The sequence below is a fragment of the Euphorbia lathyris genome, chromosome 7 (assembly GCF_963576675.1).
Source record: "Euphorbia lathyris chromosome 7, ddEupLath1.1, whole genome shotgun sequence".
NCBI lineage: Eukaryota > Viridiplantae > Streptophyta > Magnoliopsida > Malpighiales > Euphorbiaceae > Euphorbia > Euphorbia lathyris.
Window position 1 is genome coordinate 59,176,896 of NC_088916.1, and position 6,874 is coordinate 59,183,769.

The following is a 6,874-nucleotide window of genomic DNA, read 5'->3' on the forward strand; positions in this document are numbered from 1 at the left end:
CTACAAGCTACCATCAGTTAAACATATCATATAGCAGACTCTATCAACAGAGTATGCACCTATTATACAAATGCCTTAATGGACTTGAAGATATAAAAACAGGCTGTGCATAGCAGAAACTGTCGACCTAAGATTGTACCTTTCGATTTAAGCACAACGAACAAATTAAAAGCTTGGAGTGTATAAGCTGCTCTTTAAATAAGATATGAAGAAAGAAAATGAACTATGCATGGTAGTATTAGCTTCAGAGAAATAGTCATTTACACAGATGTAGACTTAAGACTGAAACTATTAAACCAGAAAAAGAACTGAACTTAGGTGGGGGTATTCAATTTGGAGTTTAAAAGGTTTTTAAGGAATTTAAAAGTCTTAAAGGTATTCAATTGAGATTTGTAAGGAGTCTACGAAAGTTCGAAGGAATTGAAAATAGATTTTAAAAGACTTAAAACGTCTATACATGAATCTAGATGTATTCAATTGCAACTTTTTAGAGTAATCAAAATGGTTTTTATAGACTTCAAATCATTTTTGAGATTACTTTTCCTACAAAATTCTCCTGCCATTCCCCTCAAGATTTCATATGAATTATAATTAATTTTTCTTCGCCTCTGTATTCTTTAGTTTAAATCAAATTAAATTTTGATTTGCTAAATCATTCCAAAATTTAAATCAAATTAATTATGTTCTTGTAACCATCATCTATTTGCCTGTAATAACAAATTAAATATATAAAAAATCAAACTTTCCCCACTTAAACACACCAAGTAATGGTACTTTGTCAAAAACAAAGTAACCATAGAAGGCACCAAATAAATACCATCGTCAAAGCTTTCCCCACTAATCAAAAACATTTCTTTATAATTCATCATTGAAAAATAAATACCATTGCCAAAGCTATGACAACAATTCTTTATAATTCATCATTGAAAAACATATACCATTGTCCAAGCTTTCCCTACTTATGACAACATTTCTTCATAATTTATCATTGAAAAACAAATACATTTATGACAACATTTCTTTATAATTTATCATTGAAAAACAAATACCATTGTCAAAGCTTTCCCCACTTAAGACACAACAGTTCTTTATAATTTATCATTGAAAAATAAATACGTTAATGAATAGACTCTGCTTTGCTCACCCAGCCTTTATTAAAAAAAAAATAGACTCTGCTTTCCTGAAAAAAGGAGAGAGAACCGTGTTGATACTGGGCTCGCCAATGGTACATACCTTCAGTGATGTTTGAGACAGCAGACGCCAATTGGTACATACCGCGACCTTTGGGGAAGTTTGAGGCAGCAGCCTGCACAAAAGGACTGATAGATTCTGCAACGACTTTGCAGCTTTTGTAGCCTAGGAATGGACTTCGAAGCTTTTGTAACCTAGGAATGGTGTCGCCATGATACCGCCTCACTTGGAGTAGAAATATACTGTACATAAACTAATATCAGCAGTAGTTTCATCCACAGGTTGCACTAGTCTCCAAAAATACAATAGATGCGCAGATCAACAGTTTCCACCAAGGAACACAAGAAAATTAGTGTATATCAATAGATCCCCAAAGGCCGTATAAGCAAGATCTCTACAGAAATTTGGAACTGTGATTTGTCTATTGACAAAATGAACAAATAATCACCAGCACATGATTGGCAAAAGTTGAACAGGAGAATAAAATCCAACTTAAGCTTCAAGAGCCATGTATCGCTCCTGCACAAGCAATTACACAAAACAATCAATACAAATCAATATAATCCTTTCAGGAATTTAGGAAACAGAATTCTAATAATAAAAAACATTTCATAACAATAACTTACAATATAAAACTTTAAACAAACACGTTGCCCCGATCAAAGTAGTGACGACTCATAAGGCATGCTGAGAAACAGCAATTCTCAATCAACTGTAAGGAATCACTCCTGCACAAGCAATTACACAAACCAATCAATACAGATAAACATAATCCTTTAAGGAATTAAGGAAACAGAATTCTAGTAATAAAAAATATTTCATGACAATAACTTACAATATAAAACTTCAAAAAAGCACCTTACCCCGATCAAAGCAGTGACCTCATAAGGCATGCTGAGAAACATCAAATAGTAATCAACTGGGAAGGATCCATGTCTGCACAAGAGCAAAGGTACACTGAATGTGTAGCTGCATTCAAACAATGTTATACAGTTAGCGAAGGTCTAAATTAACATAACATTCAATGAAACAAAACCATATTAAACCACAAGCAAAACCAGAACACAAACCTTTAGATTCGTTGTTGAGCAATCAGAAGGTAAAAACATACTGAAGAACAGTTTTCCTTCAGACAACAAATTATTTCACTTCCATCTTCGCTAATAGCTTCAATAAGCTCTCAACAAGAACATGGTACAGCTGCAATTGGTGTGGCACGCCCCCAGGTACTTTTCACTACATAGAGCAAGAGTACAACATACAAGCTACAAGCCCTAGTATATTACATAAGATACATATTGGGACTCCTACTGACAAGATGCACATCCCCTATCTTCCCAATCATTATTACCATAACTACATAAAAATTTACAACTTCGAGACCCCAAATCTCAATCATATCTCATAAACCAAGTACTCTTACTCGTGTTGCTCATAATTGATGACTAAAAGAAAAATAATATTTTTTCAAGGGTGTATATGTATGTATATATATATATACAAAAAGATATATATGAATATATAGGTAATAGCCGACAAATTGTAACAGATCTCAGCAAATCAAACTTTGATGAGAATGTAAAACTGATGATTATGAACGCTTGTCAAAACCAGTATTAGCCAATTATTCACTTAAACCTTTTTTTTTTTCGTTTTTGAGAAGATTCATTCAACTTCATTAGTATATTACGTGGTGTGTATTAAGTAAATTAATTAAACCTTCAGATGTTAATTACATTGCTCCAGGTTTATTAACACAATTATATAAAAATATTGTTAATTTTAACAAAAATCAAACATAAGAACGCAACAGTTGAACATGCTATCGAGGTATTTTGTCAAATAATTGAGAGTCAAAGTTGCTTCTTGATAAAAGTTAGAACAATCTCTAACAGCATGTAGAAGTTAATGTGTTATTATTTTAAGATTAACCTTTTTAGACTAAAATGGAAACTTTAAACTCTAAATTGGAGGTTAATGGAAGTAATAAAAACCCATTTAGATTTCATAAACTACCAAACACATCCTTTCCATTCCCTTTCGTCAACTCCCATAACTCACATCCATTAACCTCCGAACTCCTAAACAAATTATTAACAAATATTAATTTATTGCATTTATATCACCTGACCTTTTATTGGCGCTGCGAGATTATGTCAATCAATTGTAGTCTTCAGTTCTGGATTTGCCAAAGCATGTACAGTATAGAGAGCGATAATGAAAATGGATAGTTAACTATCTGGTTTATGCCGATTCAGTGCAGGTAACTTTGGGAGGGCATGCCATAAAACCGGCTTTAGTTTCTTATCCGTGTGTGCAGTGAGCAATATATTTGAATAATCAGTGCAGATATCTTGGGCAGTGGATGATGAAACCGGCTTTAGTTTTTATATGTGTGTGTGCATTGAGCATAATATTTGAATTATTAGTGCTATCTAATTCGATATATAGATGATTTGAAAATTATACCTCGAGTTCATGATGCCTGCGCATGATCTGTGCGTTGTTAGCTATGGTGGTTGTCAATGAAGTTGCATATGTAACCGAGCAGATACGGGGAGAATAAGCAGAGTAAGGAAGAGAAAAAGAAGGACAACACACACGAAGGGGGAGAGCCGGGAAAATTGAACAAATACCAACCCCGTGCCATCTCCCCCCTCAAAACCCAAAAAATAAAATTTTATTAATGTTTTTGACCTGCCATGCAAGCGCACCCGTCATGGCAAAGGTCAGAACATAAACAGCAGCAGAAATTAACAAACTAACCAACCAAACATCTTATCCGCCAAACCTCCATCATCCTAGATCTATAGGATTCACTATCACGGTAGAAAACAATCGCGCATAACACATATATATAAACAAACAAAATTAACAGATGAACAACCACAAACCATTTTGTCACCTAAATAACCATGGCGGAATCTTCAAACTACCAGACTCGATTGGAAAGACACCAATCATCCTCAGAACCGTTCGCAGAGCTTCGTCAACGAAGAAGAGATGGCCCACCATCAAAACTGTGAACCAGCACAGCCATCTATTAACAGATGGAACCAGATACCATCATATCGAATAGATCACCAGCTCCAAACTCACAAAAAGAGCTCTTAACTGGTTCAACATCAAAACAATTACCTCAGCCAGCTGGAGCTGAACATCAGAATCCATAAATCAACCTCTAAGCAAGGCAAATTAATTTTAACCTGCAGATATGAACAGATCTGAATAAATATAACAACATACAACACAGATCGATGGAAAAGCAGAAAGAAAACGGAGATAATCAAAAAAAGAAAAGAAAAAAAGAATACATACCAATAGATCTGGTTTGACTCATGAGACTACGAATTCCTCATCCAGAAACCACTTCTGCGCCATGAACCAAGCAAAAACATGCCCAAACGTAGTATAAACAGATTCATGAGACACACATCTGTTATAAAGGCGCGAGAGGAGAGCCTATACATGAGTTATATTATATCTCTATAGGCAATATAGATAGAAATAAGCTTATCTTATTATAGAGGAAGCCTTGGACCGTCCAACGGTTGTGATGTATATTAACTTTGAGCTGTACGGTGTGATTTGGTCGATATTTTCGTTGGACAGTTGTGTTTGTGGATTTTAGGTCGGTAGAGATCCTACGGTTATTATTCATTGAGGAGGTCCCGATTTGTCTTGACTCTTGATCAAGAGATTTTTTTTTGTTTGTTTTTCTTTAAGCCGTGTATATTGCAACGTAGGACTAATTTTTATGTTACATAATGCGTTAAATACAAATCCACTTTTGGTGTTTATTGGGAAAAGGATAAAGATAAATAGTTGGAGATAAGGATAAAAAAACATGATAGTTGTAGTTGATAATTATTATTTAATGTTTGGTTTATGGGGATATGGATAGAGATAAAAATAGTACATTTTACTATTTTAACCTTATTTGAACTATATAACATTAATTTGAGGGATAAAATGGACTTTTCCACTATATTAAAATCGCAGGAGGTTATCCCACCCCCTTTTTAGGTATAGGATTTGAGGGATAAGAGACTTATCACTCATCTGTCTCACCCTTCTATCTCTTAAACAAACACGAGATAACTTATCTCGTGTTTTTTATCCATATCTTACCTCCTATATCCCTTCTAACAAACACCCCGTAACGGATTTGAATGGTTATACTTAGGGAATTAAAAAAGACGGAACAATAAGCCAATTGAAAAAGATTATAAAATCAACTTTTTTTCAAAATTAGTTTTTTGGATTAATAAGCTCTTTCAAACATTTTTTCGGCTGATTATCTTTTTGGTTAGCTAATTTGACTAGCTGTTTATGTAAATTTGTTTGGTAAAACTTAGCTGATTGCTAATGGTTGGTTCTGTAAAATGACAAATAAAAATATAGTAAATTTTTTATTTAGGGCTAAAGGGTGATAATTATGGGTAAAAGTGTCCTTAAGTGTCTCAAACCTCTAATTTTACTCCAAAAAACTGTTAACCAAACAGGGCATTCACACCACTATTAGAGGTTTGACTAATCAAAACCTCTAAAGTGACTTAAACCCCTAATTTTACTAAAAAAAATATTTATAAAATGAGGCTTGTAACTAACTACAATAAATTAATACTAAAATTATATTTATTGGCATATTTTTATTATTATTATTTTAGAGAAAACTCCGGGAAAAGTTAAACGTGGTATCTATCTATTATCTATATGAAAACTGGAAACTAAAAGTACACAAGGCAAAATATTATAGATTCTCTAACTGATGTGACTGAATATTGAAGCGCTTAATTGATATGTCATTTTCTCTGTTAAACCGGTTTTTAATATATTACTACTAGTTTTTTTAATTTCTCTTCTCCCCTTTAATCGTGTAATCGTTATCTCGATCTCTTTTCAAAAACCAATTTCTACAACTTATAGCTCAATGTCAACTCATCTACTCTTATCTCAAAACGTTGATCTCCTTGGTTCGAACTTCATGGTTAGATCTTCTTCTACCATTTCGCTTCTCTCTTTTTTTTTGCGAGTAAATGATGTTTTCTCATTCTTTTTATTGCTTTTTTACCCTTTGTTTTTGTGAATAAACTTGTAGGTTCTAATAAATGGTTTTTTTTTCTCCATTGGATTCATGACTAAATATATGCTTCTGCAATGCCCTAATTATTTTGACCTCCAAATTTAATTCTTTAGGAGATTGATTCTCATATTTCTTTTGTGTTTGTCAACTAATTATAGATAAATTTCCCTTGATTTTAGAAACTTAGATTTTATAATTTTCTTATTTGAGTTGTTAGATTGTCGATGACCATAAAAATAGAAGCTGGAACACTCCAATTTGGCAGAAATAGTTGCTATATTAATTTGTGTTAAATTTCACAATAGGTGCCCGTTTAAAGCTGTGTTAATTGGGAAGATATATTCATCCCGATGCAATTACCCCTATCTCGATTCCTTTTAAATCTTAAAAGTCTCTCCATGAAATTTTTGGAGTTCTGATTTCATACATTTCATCTAATTTGGTATATTTCATCTTAAATTAAATTTTCTCTATCTAAATTCATTCCAATTTTTTAAATATCTCAGCAGGAAATGTATCTAATTTGGTATATTTCATCTTAAATTAAATTTTCTTTATCTAAATTCATTCCAATTTTTTAAATATCTCAGCAGGAAA

General features: G+C 32.8%; 1 long non-coding RNA gene across 2 annotated transcripts; it reads right to left on the reverse strand.

The window, feature by feature from the left end:
* Window positions 1-214: 214 nt before the first annotated feature.
* LOC136235155 (uncharacterized) lies at window positions 215-4,690 on the reverse strand. Of its 2 annotated transcripts, none has more exons than XR_010691683.1 (6): window positions 4,510-4,690; window positions 4,330-4,397; window positions 2,262-4,211; window positions 2,055-2,160; window positions 1,818-1,919; window positions 215-1,710 (listed from the first exon to the last, which is right to left on the reverse strand). It is a non-coding gene; the product is annotated as an uncharacterized lncRNA (long non-coding RNA). The 2 variants fall into 2 exon arrangements; XR_010691684.1 differs by having other exon boundaries at window positions 2,262-4,231.
* Window positions 4,691-6,874: the final 2,184 nt, after the last annotated feature.